This window comes from Lolium rigidum, chromosome 4 (genome assembly GCF_022539505.1).
Source record: "Lolium rigidum isolate FL_2022 chromosome 4, APGP_CSIRO_Lrig_0.1, whole genome shotgun sequence".
Classification (NCBI taxonomy): domain Eukaryota; kingdom Viridiplantae; phylum Streptophyta; class Magnoliopsida; order Poales; family Poaceae; genus Lolium; species Lolium rigidum.
In genome coordinates, this window is record NC_061511.1 from 190,306,187 (window position 1) to 190,325,852 (window position 19,666).

The window sequence follows — 19,666 nt, forward strand, 5'->3', positions numbered from 1 at the left end:
GAGTGGCATCTCTCCTTGGTAAGTCCCCGCAGCTGGTCCCGACGGAGAGTACCGGTGGCTCATGATTTCCTGGATCACGCGCGGAGCGACACGCTCCAAAGTGTTCACCGGGCTCTCGCAGTGGCGGTGCAGCGAATGAGCCACCATGAAGTTGATCTCCCGACGCAGCGACCCGGTGCATTCTTCGACGGGGCGGATAGGTCCACTCCATCGAGCGCGCCTTCAGGTGAGAACCCCTCCCTCCCCGATGCCATGGGAGCGGGTTCCGTGGAAAGAGCCGATGAGGTCGGCTTCGAGGACCGCCTTGATCTCGTCATGCTTCTTCTTGAGCTCGTCGGCCGGATCCTCGTACTTGACCGGAGTGCCTTCCGCCATCTCGGATGTAGATGGCGATGCGGTGGATGTCGAAGATTGTCCCACCGGGCGTGCCGGAATGTGTTGCGGTCAGAAACCCACCGGCGAGCAGCGATCGGCAACACCGTAGAGCCGGGAATCTCCCAGGACTGCGGCTGGTCCTGGTCCCTCCGAGCGACGGCCCGCAAAGCCTTCTCGGTCACACGTCCGATGCTGTCGCAAGGGCGTGCCACCTGACCTATACCTGGTCAGGAAGGTGTTGGATGATGCCTCGCTTAGTTTCCTCGCATGGCATACACGTAAACGTTAAATACGAGCCTCGATCGGCTCTCGGGTTGTCCCGTGAATCGGCTCAAAGAGCCGATCCACCCATGATTCGTACGAGGTGTACGAATATATGGTGGTCCTGCTTGATCAAGATAAAGCTAAAGCGATCTACGACGATTTAGGGTTTTCACCGCATAATCGGATCATCCTACTCACGATTGGGTCTCGCGCTCGCGTACGGTGATCGTAAGCCGATCCTAGACAGGGCCTAAAAACCAACACGAGGTTGATCCCCAGAACATCCTGTCTAGGGCTAGCAAACTACACCCTACACGCCGCTGGATCCTCCAACCCTTTGTAAGGCCTAACTATTGAAGATATTAAACTAATCCTTGAAGAACAAGGAGCAACCGTAATGGATCGGATCTACTAAACAATGATCAAGCGGGGTGCCGCCCCTACACCTAAGATAGGTGTAAGGGCGGCTAGATGTATAAGGGTTGCACTACGACAGCATATGATACGAAGAACAATGCTAACCCTAACACATCTAAGATAACTACGTTGCTCGCCATCAAAAAGGCTTCAAGCACGAGCAACGCATGAACAACGTAATAAGCTTATGCTGCCTAGATCGCAAGATGCGATCTAGGCAGCATGGTGCTTACCAGGGAGAAACCCTCGAGACGAAGGAGTTGGCGATGCACCGAGATTGATTTGTGTTGAACGTTGGTTGTTGTTTATTTCATAAACCCTAGATACATATTTATAGTCCAGGGGACTTTCTAATTTAGGCGTGCACCTAACCGCGCACGGGTCAAACTCTATCTTCTAATCTAAGATACGACCTACTATATTACAGATACACGGGCATGCTAGCCCAAACTTTGCATATAAGGCCGATTCACGTATTTCCTCCGTATATAATCTTTAAGCCCATCTTGATCGCGGCCCACCTCTGACTTGGTCAAATTCCGGTGATAACAGAATCGATGTCTGAAGATATTGCTGAGAGCGATGTGTCTCTGCCTGCTGTTGGGCCGGTGATTTCGGCCCAGCCTGGTATGCATGGTTGTACGTCGATCAGCGCCATGCATGCAGCGTCGAGCGGAGGTGAGGCAGCGGTAGAGACGGTCATGAATGAGGTCTCGTTACCGCATGTGAACAAGGGTGCAGAGGTACAATCCATTGATGGTATTATGATGATTAGGGAGGAGCAACCTGTGAGGTCTCCCTGTGTAACTCCTGTTGGAGTTAACAAGGTACATAGTTTTTCCTTGCAAATTGATACTGATATTGGCACCAATGAATTTTCGTCTCCTAATCAACTCTTCTCATCTAAGGTCTTTGAGGATTCTCCTTCATATGATCACTCTATGACAGAGGTGATAAATTTTGGGGGAATTGCTAATGATTCAATGAAGGGGATACGATCAAGTGCTAGACTTAGAGCACAGCCAAATTCGGACTATACCCAAATGGAGAGGGCAATGATGCTTGCCAACAAACGGGATCAGCAACAATCTCAAGGTACACCGGCATTATCAATTCCTTCATTTTCTGCTTTTTCGGATGAGCAAATTATTGCCAAGGCTGATGGGCTTGGGGTGTCGTTGGGGGTTAATCTTGAGGAGAGATTGCATGCTGCTAGATTAATTAAGGATATTGAAAAACAACGAATGCTAACCTTTCTCAACACCAACTCTACCTCTGAAAATGAAAGTTTACCTCTATGTTTAGCGGTAAGTAGAGCTTCTAATATTTGTGAGGACTTAGATGAAGTAGATGAGCCTAGTCTGGATGATAATACACAATTTCAAACTATTCGGCAAGTAACTAAAGGCCAACGCAAAAAAAAGTCTTATGACAAGACAAAAGTTAGGAGAAGCGAGCGCATAAGGGTTAAAAGAAAATTGTAATTTTCTGTAATGGAGGGTTTAAGGGGATTGACGTGGAATAGTGAGGGTTTTCGTGACCCGGGAAAACACTTGTTTGTTAAAGAGGCTATTCGGGATTACCGTTTAGATTTCATTGCATTATTGGAAACAGGTCGATCAAATTTTACACTACCATTTTTGGCTAATTTGGCGGTGGGGCAGACCTTTGCTTGGTTTTGTTTACCACCACACGGGAGATCAGGGGGAATTCTTGTAGGAGTAAACACTCAGACTATGTTAGTGAAAAAGGTTGATAATGGAGATTTCTGTGTAAAACTCCACATTAAATCTAAGTTGGATGGTTTTGAATGGATCCTAGTTCCTGTATATGGAGCCGCACAAGAAAATTATAAAGCTGAATTTCTATCTAAATTGGTTCGTTTGTGTGAGGTTAAGACCTTGCCATTGTTATTAGCCGGGGATTTTAATATTTTGAGACGGAGAGAGGATAAAAGTAACAATAATTTTAACCCTCATTGGCCATTTGTCTTCAATGCCATCATCGAAAATTTAAACCTGAAAGAGATTGCTCTTACTGGGAGGCAATTCACGTGGGCTAGTAGGAGAACAAATCCAACTTATGAAAAATTAGATAGGGTGTTGGCGAGTGTTGAATGGGAACAAAAATTCCCTCTAGTTACTGTTAGAGCACTTACACGAGCTGGTTCGGATCATACACCATTGTTGATTGATTCCGGACAAAATGCACACAGGGGTAATAAACCGCGTTTCTCCTTTGAGTTGTCTTGGTTACAACAGGAAGGTTTTTACGAAATGGTGGCAGCTGAATGGGAATCTGTACCCCAGGGGACCTCACCGATTCATACATGGCAACAAAAAATTAGACACTTAAGGCGTTATTTGAGAGGTTGGGCGAAAAATCTGAGTGGAAAATATAAAAAGGAAAAAGAACGTTTATTAAGTATTATTGATAGTTTGGATACAAGCTGAGTCTATTCCACTGTCAACATTGCAAAGAGAAAATCTGAAATTGGCACATGATTGTTTAAACAAACTTCGACGTGATGAGGAGCAAAAATGGGCTCAAAGGGCGAAAGTTAAACATATACAAGAGGGGGGTAATAACACGAAGTATTTTCACCTAATTGCGAATGGTAAGCATAGGAAGAAAAAAATATTTCAGTTGGAACAAGATGAAGGAGGCGATGAAAATCTGAAAACCTACATAACCGAATTCTACAAGAAATTGTTTGGTGAGCCTGAGCCTAACTCCTTCTCCTTGATGGAGGAGCGTGTTACAGATATACCACAATTAACGCAACAAGAGAATGATCTGCTGATAGCACCTTTCACTGAGGAGGAAGTCTTTGAGGCTATATCCCGGATGGAACATAATAAATCCCCGTGGCCCGATGGTTTTCCAGCGGAGTTTTATCAACACTTTTGGAATGTGATTAAGCATGATTTGATGGCTTTGTTCACAGAATTCCATAAGGGTGAGCTGCCTCTTTATAAACTAAATTTTGGAGTCATCACTTTGCTACCAAAGAAAGAAAATGCAGTTCAAATCCAGCAGTACAGACCAATTTGTTTACTCAATGTGAGTTTCAAAACATTTACTAAAGTGGCGACTATTAGAACTTCGGGTTTAATTCATAAGGTTATCAAACCAACCCAAATGGCCTTCATGCCTGGCCGCCATATTCTAGAGGGGGTTGTGGTGTTACACGAAGCTATTCATGAAATTAACCGCAAAAAGATGGATGGGGTCCTTTTTAAGATAGATTTTCAGAAGGCTTATGATAAAGTCAAATGGCCTTTTCTCCAACAAGTGTTGCGGATGAAAGGTTTTGATCCAAAGTGCTGCGAGTTTATCAAACAATTCGTTCAGAGGGGAAGTGTTGGAATTAGGGTCAATGATGACATTGGTCATAATTTCCAAACTAGAAAAGGGTTGAGACAAGGTGATCCTTTCTCTCCTATTCTGTTTAATATAGTAGCTGATGTGTTAGCAATCATGATTGCACGTGCAAAAGAGGAGGGCCAAGTAGGAGGCCTTATCCCTCATTTGGTGGAGGGGGGAGTTTCGATTCTCCAATATGCCGATGATACCATCCTGTTTTTAGAAAATGACATTGAAAAGGCTATTAACATGAAACTAATACTCTCTATGTTTGAACAATTATCTGGTCTGAAAATAAATTTCCATAAGAGTGAAATCTTCTGTTTTGGGAAGGCTAAAGATAAAGAATATGAATATAGACAGATATTTGGTTGTGAGGTTGGCGCTTTACCAATTAGATATCTGGGGATACCAGTTCATCGTCGGAAGCTTAGAAATGCTGAGTGGAATCCTGTAGAAAGTCGCTTTGGTGCTAAGCTAGGTTGTTGGCGTAGCAAACTACTTTCTTATGGTGATCGATTAGTGTTAATCAACTCCGTTTTGACAAGCCTTCCAATGTTTATGCTCTCTTTTCTTGAAATACCGGTGGGAGTGAGAAAGCGATTGGATTTCTATCGCTCCTACTTCTTTTGGAAAACAGATGAAACAAAGAAAAAATATAGACTTACAAAGTGGAATATGGGTTTGTAGACCCAAAGACCAAGGAGGGCTAGGTATTGAGGTCCTTGAATTAAAAAACAGGTGCCTGCTAAGTAAATGGTTGTTCAAAATTCTCACTGAGGAGGGAATGTGGCAACAAATTTTATCTAATAAATATTTGAAAAATCATACGTTGGCACAAGTAGAAAGTAAACCTACTGACTCCCTTTTTGGAAAGGTCTTATGAAAGTTAAGAATGATTTCTTTAGTAGAGGCTTTTTCAAAATTGGTACCGGGGATTCAATCCGGTTTTGGGAAGACACTTGGTTAGGGAACACCCCATTGGCCCAACAATATCCATCTTTATATAATATAGTGCAGCGAAAAAATATATCGGTGGCTACTGTGTTAGCACAATCTCCGATTAACATTACTTTCCGAAGAAATTTGAATGAGCAAAAATGGACCCGGTGGCTGCACCTATGTCAATGTCTCATACGAGTACATTTATCAAATAATCCGGATAAGTTTGTGTGGAAACTTAATGATTCTGGTATTTTCTCAGTAAAATCAATGTACCTTGACTTGATGCAGGGGCATACAATCTTTCTGCGGAAGTGTTTGTGGAAGTTAAAAATCCCGTTAAAAATCAAAATCTTCATGTGGTTTCTTAATAGCAAAGTACTACTGACTAAGGATAACTTAATTAAAAGAAATTGGAAAGGGTGTACAAAGTGTTGTTTCTGTAATGAATCAGAAACTGTACAACATCTCTTTATAGATTGTCCTTTTGTTAAGATTATTTGGCGCATGATATATTTAACTTATAATTTGCCTCCCCCGGCTAATGTTACCAATATGTTTAGAAATTGGCTTAATGGAGTTAATAAACAAGATAAAGCAAGAATACGGATTGGCATTTCAGCTGTATGTTGGTCTATATGGACAACTAGAAATGACATTATCTTTAACAAACAAACGGGAACTAATTTTTTGCAGGTAATCCGACGTGCAACTCACTGGATTCAGCAATGGGCGCTGCTTCTACCGGAAGATCAGCGGGAGAATATGGCTATCGGGTGCAACCGTCGCTAACGGTTACTCGGGACTTCTTTTCCCGGCTACTCGGGTGGCGGCACACTAGTAGACTCCGAGATGTTTAAGATGATACTGTTTTTCATGTTTAAATGGTTGATACTTGTCTCAACCTTACCTCTTATGTGATGTAAGACTGCTATACTACTGCTGAACTTCGCTTTATTAATAAAGGCCGTATGCATCGTTTCGATGCAGAGGCTGGGCTTTGCCCCTTTTCGAAAAAAAATAAAGAAAGAACTTCTTGGGAGATAACCCATGTGTTTATTTTGCTACAGTAATTTTGTTTTTTTATTTTGAGTCTTGGAAGTTGTTACTACTGTAGCAACCTCTCCTTATCTTAATTTTGTTGCATTGTTGTGCCAAGTAAAGTCTTTGATAGTAAGGTTCATACTAGATTTGGATTACTGCGCAGAAACAGATTTCTTGCTGTCACGAATCTGGGCCTAATTCTCTGTAGGTAACTCAGAAAATTATGCCAATTTACGTGAGTGATCCTCAGATATGTACGCAACTTTCATTCAATTTGAGCATTTTCATTTGAGCAAGTCTGGTGCCTCAATAAAATTCGTCTTTACGGACTGTTCTGTTTTGACAGATTCTGCCTTTTATTTCGCATTGCCTCTTTCGCTGTGTTGGATAGATTTCTTTGTTCCATTACCTTCCAGTAGCTTTGAGCAATGTCCGGAAGTGTTAAGAATGATTGTGTCACCTCTGAACATGTGAGTTTTTGATTATGCACTAACCCTCTAATGATTTTGTTTCGAGTTTGGTGTGAAGGAAGTTTTCAAGGGTCAAGAGAGAAGGATGATATACTACGATCAAGAAGAGTGAAAAGTCTAAGCTTGGGGATGCCCCGGTGGTTCATCCCTGCATATTTCAAGAAGACTCAAGCATCTAAACTTGGGGATGCCCAAGGCATCCCCTTCTTCATCGACAAATTATCAGGTTCCTTCTCTTGAAACTATATTTTTATTCGGTCACATCATATGTACTTTACTTGGAGCGTCTGTTTGTTTTTGTTTTTTGTTTTTGTTTGAATAAATTCTTGTGTGGGAGAGAGACACGCTCCGCTGGTTCATATGAACATATATGTTCTTAGTTTTTAATTTTCATGGCGAAGGTTGAAACTGCTTCGTTAATTTTTATATGGTTGGAAACGAGAAATGCTACATGTGGTAATTGGTATAATGTCTTGAATAATTTGATACTTGGCAATTGTTGTGCTCATATAGATCATGTTTAAGCTCTTGCATCATGTACCTTGTACCCATTAATGAAGAACTACATAGAGCTTGTTAAAATTTGGTTTGCATGATTAGTTTCTCTAGAGTCTAGATATTTTCTGGTTGAGGTGTTTGAACAACAAGGAGACGATATAAAGTCTTATAATGCTTGCAATATGTTCATATGTAAGCTTTGTTGCACCTTTTATACTTGAGTTTGTTTCAAATAACCTTGCTAGCCTAAACCTTGTATCGAGAGGGAATACTTCTCATGCATCCAAAATCCTTGAGCCAACCACTATGCCATTTGTGTCCACCATACCTACCTACCACATGGTATTTCTCTTCCATTCCAAAGTAAATTACTTCATGTGCTACCTTTAAACAATTCAAAACTTTATTACTCCTTATTTGTGTCAATGTTTTATAGCTCATGAGGAAGTATGTAGTGTTTTATCTTTCAATCTTGTTGGGCAGCTTTCACCAATGGACTAGTGGCTTCATCCGCTTATCCAATAATTTTGCAAAAAGAGCCGGCGCGGGGTTCCCGACCCCCAATTAATTAACTTCATTAATAATTCTCTTCACATGTTTTGCTCCGATTCATCGAGTAAGCAACTTAATTTTGCAAATAGACACTCCTTCATGGTATGTGAATGTTGGAAGGCACCCGAGGATTCGGTTAGCCATGGCTTGTGTAAGCAAAAGGTTGGGAGGAGTGTCAACCATAAATAAAACTAAAATACATGTGTAAACAAAAGAGAAGAGGGATGATCTACCTTGCTGGTAGAGATAACGTCCTTCATGGGAGCCGCTCTTTGAAAGTCTGTTTGGCAAGGGGGTTAGAGTGCCCACTACCATTCGTTGACAACAACAAACACCTCTCAAAACTTTACTTTTATGCTCTCTATATGATTTCAAAACTTAAAAAGCTCTAGCACATGATTTAATCCCTGCTTCCCTCTGCGAAGGGCCTTTCTTTTACTTTATTGTTGAGTCAGTTACCCATTCTTTCTATCTTAGAAGCAAACACTTGTGTTAACTGTGCATTGATTCTTACATGTTTACCTATTGCACTTGTTATATTGCTTTATGTTGACAACTATCCATGAGATATACATGTTACAAGTTGAAAGCAATTGCTGAAACTTAATCATCCTTTGTGTTGCTTCAATACCTTTACTTTGAATCTATTGCTTTATGAGTAACTCTTATGCAAGACTTATTGATGCTTGTCTTGAAAGTACTATTCATGAAAAGTCTTTGCTATATGATTCAATTGTTTACTCATTGCATTAACATTGCTTTGAATCGCTGCATTCATCTCATATGCTTTACAATAGTATGATCAAGATTATGTTGGTAGCATGTCACTTCAGAAATTATCTTTTATCGTTTACCTACTCGAGGACGAGTAGGAACTAAGCTTGGGGATGCTGATACGTCTCCAACGTATCTATAATTTCTGATGTTCCATGCTTGTTTTATGACAATACCTACATGTTTTGTTCACACTTTACATCGTTTTGATGCGTTTTCCGGAACTAACCTATTGACGAGATGCCGAAGTGCCAGTTCCTGTTTTCTGCTGTTTTTGGTTTCAGAAATCCTAGTAAGGAAATATTCTCGGAATCGGACGAAATCAACGCCCAGGATCCTATTTTTCCACGAAGCTTCCAGAAGACCGAAGGGGAAAAGAAGTGGGGCCACGAGGTGGGGACACAGTAGGGCGGCGCGGCCCAAGCCCTGGCCGCGCCGGCCTAGTGTGTGGTCCCACCAGGACCCCTCCGAGGCTGCCCTTCCGCCTACTTAAGGTCTCCGTCGCGAAAACCCTATCACGTTTGAAGAAACAAGAGAAAACCTTCCAGAGCCGCCGCCATCGCGAGGCCAAGATCTGGGGGACAGGAGTCTCTGTTCCGGCACGCCACCGGGACGGGGAAGTGCCCCCGGAAGGCTTCTCCATCAACACCACCGCCATCTCCATCAACGCTGCTGTCTCCCATGAGGAGGGAGTAGTTCTCCATCGAGGCTCGGGGCTGTACCGGTAGCTATGTGGTTAATATCTCTCCTATGTACTTCAATACAATAATCTCATGAGCTGCCTTACATGATTAAGATTCATATGATGATGCTTGTAATCAAGATGTCATTGTGCTAGTCAAGTGGGTTTTACTTATGTGATCTCCGGAGACTCCTTGTCCCACGTGTGTAAAGGTGACAGTGTGTGCACCGTGTGGGTCTCTTAGGCTATATTTCACGGAATACTTATTCACTGTTATGAATGGCATAGTGAAGTGCTTATTTATATCTCTTTATGATTGCAATGTGTTTTGTATCACAATATATCTGCGTGCTACTCTAGTGATGTTATTAAAGTAGTTTATTCCTCCCGCACGGTGTAATGGTGACAGGTGTGTGCATCGTGTAGTACTTGGCGTGGGCTATGATTGTGATCTCTTGTATATTATGAAGTTAACTATTGCTATGATAGTGTTGATGTGATCTATTCCTCCTTTCGTAGCGTGAAGGTGACAGTGTGCATGCTATGTTAGTATTTGGTTTGGTTATGTTGATCTGTCATGCACTCTAAGGTTATTTAAACATGAACATTGAATATTGTGGAGCTTGTTAACTCCGGCATTGAGGGTTCGTGTAATCCTACACGATTAGTGGTGTTCATCATCCAACAAGAGGGTGTAGAGTCTAGCATCTATTTATTTATTCTGTTATGTGATCAATGTTGAGAGTGTCCACTAGTGAAAGTATGATCCCTCGGCCTTGTTCCTAAATACTGCTATCGCTGCTTGTTTACTGTTTTACTGCATCTGTACTTCCTGCAATATTACCACCATCAACCACACGCCAGCAAGCACTTTCCTGGCGCCGTTACTACTGCTTATACTTATTCATACCACCTGTATTTCACTATCTCTTCGCCGAACTAGTGCACCTATTAGGTGTGTTGGGGACACAAGAGACTTGTTGCTTTGTGGTTGCAGGGTTGCATGAGAGGGATATCTTTGACCTCTTCCTCCCTGAGATCGATAAACCTTGGGTGATCCACTTAAGGGAAACTTGCTGCTGTTCTACAAACCTCTGCTCTTGGAGGCCCAACACTGTCTACAAGAATAGAAGCTCCCGTAGACATCACCGTACGCATCACACCTTCCTCTTGGGGTTCCCAACGGACGTGTGCTTCACGCGTATTAAGCTCTTTTTCTGGCGCCGTTGCCGGGGAGATCAAGACATGCTGCAAGGGGAGTCTCCCACATCCAATCTCTTTACTTTGTTTTTGTCTTGCTTTACTTTATTTTATTTACTGCTTTGTTTGCTTTCTATATTAAAAATACAAAAAAATTAGTTGCTAGATTTACTTTATTTACTGTCTTGTTTGCGTTCTCTATATTAAAAACACACAAAAATTAGTTACTCGCATTTACTTTATTTAGTTCGCTTTATTTACTACTGCTAAAATGGGTACTGTTGAGAATACTAAGTTGTGTGACTTCACTAGCACAAATAATAATGATTTCCTATGCACACCTATTGCTCCACCTGCTACTACAACAGAATTTTTTGAAATTAAACCTGCTTTACTAAATCTTGTTATGAGAGAGCAATTTTCTCGGTGTTAGTTCCGATGATGCTTGCTGCCCATCTTAATAATTTTGTTGAACTTTGTGAAATGCAAAAGTATAAGGATGTAGATAGTGACATTATAAAATTGAAATTGTTTCCTTTCTCCTTAAGAGGAAGAGCTAAAGATTGGTTGCTATGTTTGCCTAAGAATAGTATTGATTCATGGACTAAATGTAAAGATGCTTTCATTGGTAGATATTATCCTCCCGCTAAAATTATATCTTTGAGAAGTAGCATAATGAATTTTAAGCAATTGGATAATGAACATGTTGCTCAAGCATGGGAGAGAATGAAATCTTTGGTGAAAAATTGCCCTACCCATGGACTAACTACTTGGATGATCATCTAAACCTTTTATGCAGGATTGAATTTTTCTTCGCGGAACCTATTGGATTCAGCTGCTGGAGGTACCTTTATGTCCATCACTTTGGGGGCGGCAACAAAGCTTCTTGATGATATGATGATAAATTACTCTGAATGGCACACTGAAAGGGCTCCACAAGGTAAGAAGGTAAATTCTGTTGAAGAAACCTCCTCCTTGAGTGATAAGATTGATGTTATTATGTCTATGATTGTGAATGATAGGTCTAATGTTGATCCTAATAATGTTCCTTTAGCTTCATTGGTTGCTCAAGAAGAGCATGTTGATGTGAACTTCATTAAAAGTAATAATTTCAACAACAATGCTTATAGGAATAATTCTGGTAACAACTATAGGCCATATCCTTCTGCTAATGGTAATGGTTATGGTAATTCTTATGGGAATTCTTACAACAATAATAGGAGTGTACCCCCTGGTCTTGAAGCCATGCTTAAAGAATTTATTAGTACACAAACTTGCTTTTAACAAATCTGTTGAAGAAAAGCTTGATAAAATTGATATTCTTGCTTCTAAGGTTGATAGTCTTGCCTCTGATGTTGATATTTTAAAATTGAAATTTATGACTAATGAAGATAAAGATATTAAGTCATTTGCTACAGCAAACGCAATCCAAGTTCGAATTAATGAAAATATTAGATTGATGGCTGAACTGCATGCTAGGTGGGAAAGAGAAGAAAACGAAAAACTTGCTAAAGAGAATAATGTAGCTAAAGTTTGGACTATTACCACCACTAGTAATGATGATGTTTCACATGTTGCTACACCCCCTACTATCAATGGTAAAATAATTGGTGTTGGCAATGTTTCTACTCCTAGTGCAAAGCGTGCAAAATTGCCTGAAACTGCTAAAACTGCTGAAACTGTTTATGATAAAACTGCTGAAATTTTTCAAAATATTGGGGACAATGATCCCATTGATGTAGATCATAATGGCTTAGATTTTGATGATTGTCATATCTCTGAAGTTATAAAGTTCTTACAAAAACTTGCTAGAAGTCCCAATGCTAGTGCTATAAATTTGGCCTTTACAAAATATATCACAAATGCTCTCATAAAAGCTAGAGAGGAGAAACTAAAACTTGAAACTTCTATTCCTCGGAAGTTAGAAGATGGTTGGGAGCCCATCATTAAGATGAAGGTCAATGATTTTGATTGTAATGCTTTATGTGATCTTGGTGCAAGTATTTCTGTTATGACTAAGAAAATCTATGATATGCTTGACTTGCCACCATTGAAAAATTGTTATTTGGATGTTAATCTTGCTGATCATTCTATAAAGAAACCTTTGGGGAGGATTGATAATGTTTGCATTATGGTTAACAATAACCTTGTCCCCGTTGATTTTGTTGTCTTGGATATTGAATGCAATGCATCTTGTCCCATTATATTGGGAAGACCTTTTCTTCGAACTGTTGGTGCTACCATTGATATGAAGGAAGGTAATATTAAGTATCAATTTTCTCTTAAGAAAGGTATGGAACACTTCCCTAGAAAGAGAATGAAGTTACCTTATGATTATATTATTAGAACAAATTATGATGTTGATACTTCATCTCTTGATAATACTTGATTCACACTTTCTGCGCCTAGCTGAAAGGCGTTAAAGAAAAGCGCTTATGGGAGACAACCCATTATTTTACTTCTGCACTTTGTTTTATATTTGAGTCTTGGAAGTTGTTACTACTGTAGCAACCTCTCCTTATCTTTATTTTATTGCATTGTTGTGCCAAGTAAAGTCTTTGATAGTAAAGTCAATACTAGATTTTGATTACTGCGCAGAAACAGATTTCTTACTGTCACCAAATTGAGCAGCTCCTTCTGTAGGAAATTTAGAAAAATCTGCCAATTTACGTGCGTGATCCTCAGATATGTACGCAACTTTCATTCAATTTGAGCATTTTCATCTGAGCAAGTTAAGTGCCCCAGAAAAATTCGTCTTTACGGACTGTTCTGTTTTGACAGATTCTGCCTTTTATTTCGCATTGCCTGTTTTGCTATGTTTGATGGATTTCTTTGTTCCATTAACTTTCAGTAGCTTTTTGCAATGTCCAGAAGTGTTAAGAATGATTATGTCACCTCTGAATATGTGAATTTTTGATTATGCACTAACTCTCTAATGAGTTTGTTTTGAATTTGGTGTGGAGGAAGTTTTCAAGGGTCAAGAGAGGAGGATGATACAATATGATCAAGAAGAGTGAAAAGTCTAAGCTTGGGATGCCCCCGTGGTTCATCCCTGCATATTTTAAGAAGACTCAAGCATCTAAGCTTGGGGATGCCCAAGGCATCCCTTCTCCATCGACAACTTATCAGGTCACCTCTAGTGAAACTATATTTTTATTCCGTCACATCTTATGTGCTTTACTTGGAGCGTCTGTATGTTTTTATTTTTGGTTTTGGGTGAATAAAATCGGATCCTAGCATTCCTTGTTTGGGAGAGAGACACGCTCCGCTGTTTCGTATGAACACATATGTTCTTAGCGTTACTTTTAATGTTCATGGCGAAGGTTGAAACTGCTTCGTTCATTGTTATATGGTTGGAAACAGAAAATGTTGCATGTGGTAATTGGTATAATGTCTTGAATAATTTGATACTTGGCAATTGTTGTGCTCATATAGATCATGTTTAAGCTCTTGCATCATGTACTTTGCACCTATTAATGAAGAACTACATAGAGCTTGTTAAAATTTGGTTTGCATGATTGGTCTCTAGAGTCTAGATATTTTCTGGTTAAGGTGTTTGAACAACAAGGAAGACGATGTAGAGTCTTATAATGCTTGCAATATGTTCATATGTAAGTTTTTCTGTACCGTTTTATACTTGAGTTTGCTTCAAACAACCTTGGTAGCCTAGCCTTGTATTGAGAGAGAATTCTTCTCGTGCATCCAAATCCTTGAGCCAAAAACTATGCCATTTGTGTCCACCATACCTACCTACTACATGGTATTTCTCTGCCATTCCAAAGTAAATTACTTGAGTGCTACCTTTAAAATTCTATTCTTTGTCTTTGCAATATATAGCTCATGGGAAAAATAGCCTTAAAAACTATTGTGGTGAAGAATATGTAGCTATGTATCTTATTTCTTATAAGTTGCTTGTTGAGCGGTAACCATGTTTCTGGGGACGCCATCAACTATTACACCTTTGTTGAATATCATGTGAGTTGCTATGCATGTTCGTCTTGTCTAAAGTAAGGGTGATTTTCATGATCAAATGGTTTGAGTATGCATATTGTTAGAGAAGACCATTGGGCCGCTAACTAAAGCCATGAATCATGGTGGAAGTTTCAGTTTGGACAATTAATCCTCAATCTCTTATGAGAATATTATCTGTTGTTGAATGCTTATGCATTAAAGAGGAGTCCATTATCTGTTGTCTATGTTGTCCCGGTATGGATGTCTAAGTTGAGAATAATCAAAAACGAGAAATCAAATGCGATCTTTCTCCTTAGACCTTTGTACGAGGCGGCATAGAGGTACCCCTTTGTGACACTTGGTTGAAACATATGTTATGCAATGATAATCCGTGTTAATCCAAGCTAATTAGGACAAGGTGCGAGCACTATTGGTATACTATGCATAAGGCTTGCAACTTATAAGATGTATTATACATAACACATATGATTTATTACTACCGTTGACAAAATTGTTTCTATGTTTTCAAAATGAAAAGCTCTAGCACAAAAATAGTAATCCATGCTTCCCTCTGCGAAGGGCCTATCTTTTACTTTATTGTTGAGTCAGTTTACCTACTTCTTTCTATCTTAGAAGTAAACACTTGTGTGAACTATGTGCATTGATTCTTACATGTTTACCTATTGCACTTGTTATATTACTTTGTGTTGACAATTATCCATGAGATATACATGTTGAAGTTGAAAGCAACTGCTGAAACTTATATCTTCCTTTGTGTTGCTTCAAAGCTTTCTACTAAGAATTTATTGCTTTATGAGTTAACTCTTATGCAAGTATTATTGATGCTTGTCTTGAAAGTACTATTCATGAAAAGTCTTTGCTATATGATTCATTTGTTTATTCATTGTCTTCACCATTGCTTCGAATAGCTGCATTCATCTCATATGCTTTACAATAGTATTGATCAAGATTATGATAGCATGTCACTTCAGAAATTATCCTTGTTATAGTTTACCTACTCGAGGGCGAGTGGGAACTAAGCTTGGGGATGCTTGATACGTCTCAAACGTATCTCAGTGTTAGGATGACACCCACTTTTATTGTGGTGGTAGGTTGACACCATAGTAGTGTAGGATAAACTTGTGATCCACTTTTGGTTATGATCATGCATGCTTTTCTTTGTTTCTGATTTTGTGTGAACCTATGATTATTTCTTATGACTTGTTTCATGCTTTTCATCATGTACCTTAATGTTATTCTTGTGCTATGTTAGTGGTATGTGTTATTCCAAGAGAGAGAGTCAGGGACCTACAATTTATGGAGGATCTGCCAATCACAAGTCAATGGCTTCTCCAACAATAGCTACAGAGGGTATGAGTTTTTGGAGGAGCCATAAGAGGATTTCCAAGACTTCTTGGCTGATGACTACATGGCTCTTTAGGCTGTGCTTCATCAGGCAATGCCTCATCAGCCAGTAGATGCTTCATCACCCTATGTATGCCTATTCTAGGAGTGAATTTGGTAGAGGCAACACCTCAGGCACGGGGCAGCAGGGTGCTAGTACGCAAGCCAATATGATCGGATATTGTTGTATTGCAAGACATGATGGTAAAATCATCAACGTGTTGTGCAAGGTGACCATATCGTGCTTCATGTGCACAACCAAACAACTTTGTTTTGCACTATAAGAGCCAAAATGAAGATGTTGTTGAAATATTGGGCCCACTTTTAGTGGCCCATACTAGATTTTAGATTTCCCTATAAATCTCAAAGCCCACATAGTGGCAGCCTTGTGAGTTTGAGCCCAAGTTGGTGGCAGCTCACTAGGGAGTGGCAAGAGGTGGGAAGTTTAGTCCCACATGGAAAGTTGGGAGGAAGTTAGACCACCTTATAAGGTGGGTTGTTCCACCACTAGTAAGTGAGTAAGAATAGGAGTGGTTCACGCGCGCTCCTCCTCCTCCTCGCTCGCTCGTCTCGACTCGACATGACACGTCACGTCACGTCACGTCACGCGCCGCGCTCCTGGTGAGTGGATTGAGCCTCGAGCCGAGACTTTCCTTTCTTTTTGCAGTTCAGGAAATCGAATAGAGTCATAGACGGACGCGTCGCAGTTAGTCGGTTCGGGTCGCTCCCGGGCCGTGGGCTATCTATAACCGACTCGAAAACGTGCGCGCGACGTGGGCGTGCCCCACGTTGCCTAGGGTTTCCTGAGCCTATATAATCTCTTGCCCGGCTACCGCAGAAACACATCCAATACACGAGTTATGGTTTCCACCTCCCTCTGCTTGTGCCGCCATCGTAGCCTACTCCATCCCGCGCGCCGACGTGCATCGGCAAACGGGAGAGCAGGTCTCCGGAACCGCTCGTCCTTGCGATCCTGTACGGGAGAGGGCGAATTAGGTTTTTGGGAAGCGCTCTGCGCGACTGCTCAAGCTCTTCATCATGGGTCGCCTTCCGTCCAAGTCGGGCGGTGTTGCCTACCGTCGTCTTCAACGCTGTCTACTTCGACCCGTCGTCCCTGTCGTCAACAACGTTGTCATCAACAACGTTACTACTACGACATCATCTGCTACACCTCCACCAGATCGGTACATGCGACATATCTCGATCTGTTTGCTGATGGATGCTTCACCGTTTGCGCTGCTGCTACTCATGTTGATTAATGCATCTACTATGTTCGAGTTTCACATATTAGGAGTTGCTGTCATTATGTTTTATATTCTGGAATTAATCATGGAAATTGTGCCTAATTATCCAAAAACCTAATCGTAGGAAATTTCCTGAGTTAACAATGGCTGGTTTTGCTGATGCACTGAGGCCGGATAAGTTTACCGGTGTGCACTTTAAGACGTGGCAGGTTAAGGCCACGCTCTGGCTTACTCATCTGAAAGTGTTCGAAGTTAGTGATGGTTTACCTGAAGGAACTATATCTGACCAAGATCAGAACACGTTCAAGGAAAACAATACTCTGTTCGTCGGATGCGTTCTGAGTATTCTTGCTGATCGTCTGTGTGATGTGTACATGCACATAACAGATGGTAAAGAGCTCCGGGATGCACTCGAATGCTAAATTCGGTGCAACCGATGCGAGCGATGAACTGTACATCATGGAGAGCTTCCATGACATCAGGATGGTAAACAACCGTTCTGTAGTCGAACAAGCTCATGAGATACAGTGCATTGTGAAAGAGCTTGAACTCCTTAAGTGTGCCTTACCTGACAAGTTTGTGGCTGGATGCATCATCGCTAAGTTGCCCCATTCATGGAGGAACTTTGCCACAACTCTCAAACACAAGAGACATGAGATATCAGTTGAAAATATGATAGCGTCTCTTGATGTTGAGGAGAAAGCTCGGGCTAAGGATAATACTGAGAAAGGAGAGGGTCATTCTAGCGCCAACATGGTGCAGAAGAAACCCTACAGCAAGAACAAAGGGAATAACATGCCCTCCTTCAATAAGCCTATGAAGACTACAACCTTCAAGAAGAAGAAGATGATAAACAAAGCAGATCTGAGCTGCTTTACCTGTGGAGAGACTGGTCACTTTTCTAAGGACTGTCCAGAGAGGGCAGACCGCAAGAAAAAGGCGAGGCAAGTCAACACGGTGACCGCTAGCAATGCCGATGGGTACGATAATCTCTTTACTGTTCTTTCGATATTTCAATCTCCATGTTGGTGGATTGATACAGGTGCTAATGTTCATGTATGTGCTGACATATCCATGTTAACTTCTTACCAGGTCGCCCGAGATTCTTCCGTCTTGATGGGGAATGGGTCACATGCTTCTGTTCGTGGTGTTGGCACGGTAGATCTGAAGTTCACTTCGGGGAATATCGTGCAGCTGAGGAACGTGCAGCATGTCCCTACTATGAACAAGAATCTCGTTAGCGGCTCCCTTCTATGCAGAGATGGGTTTAAGGTTGTTTTAGAGTCGAATAAAGTAGTTGTTTCCAAGTTTGGACAATTTATTGGTAAAGCCTATGAGTGCGAAGGCTTGTTCCGCTTTTCGCTTTCGGATTTCAGTAATAAGTCTATGAACCATATTTGTGGCAATGTTAGTGATGATACTAGTGTTTGGCATTCTCGTTTATGTCACATTAATTTTGGTTTAATGTCTCGACTATCCAGGTTGAGTTTAATTCCGAATTTCACCATTGCCAAAGGTTCTAAGTGTCATAGTTGTGTGCAATCAAAGCAACCTCGGAAGCCTCACAAGGCAGCCGAGGAGAGAAACTTGGCAGCTCTAGAACTCATACATTCTTATCTATGCGAGATGAATGGTGTGTTGACAAAAGGTGGAAAGAGATATTTCATAACATTGATTGATGATGCGACTAGATTTTGCTATGTTTATTTGTTGCGAACCAGAGATGAAGCTTTAGACTACTTTAAAATTTATAAGGCCGAAGTTGAAAATCAACTAGAGAGAAAGATCAAGCATCTTAGGTCGGATCGTGGTGGTGAATATTTTCCTAAAATCTTTGATGAATTCTGTGGGGAACATGGCATTATTCATGAGAGGACGCCTCCCTATTCGCCCCAATCAAACGGGATTGCCGAGAGGAAAAACCGTACGATGACTGACATGGTGCATTCCATGTTAGTCACTACTGGTTTATCAAAGGCATGGTGGGGGGGTTATTGACTGCATGTCATGTCCTGAATAGAGTTCCTAACAAGAATAAAGATAAAACCCCTTACGAGGAGTGGCTGGGAGAAAACCATCACTTTCTTATTTGCGCACATGGGGATGTTTGGCGAATTTCAATATTCCAATTACTAAGAAGCGCAAACTCGGACCAAAGACAGAGGATTGTATCTTTCTAGGTTATGCTCTGGAGTGTAGGCTATAGTTTTTAGTAGTTCAATCCGAGGTACCTGATATGAATGTTGATACTATTATGGAATCTTGTGATGCAAAATTTTTTGAGAATATGTTTCCTATGAAAGATATGCATAGCATTGCTATAGCTTCTACTGAGATAATTCCCGAGTCTAGTCCATCTAATGAGTATTTTGAACAATCACATGAGAATGTTACTGAGAAGGATGACAATGAAGCTCCTAAATGGAGTAAGAGATGGAGGATTGAAAAATCCTTTGGTGATGATTTCATTGTGTACCTTGTGG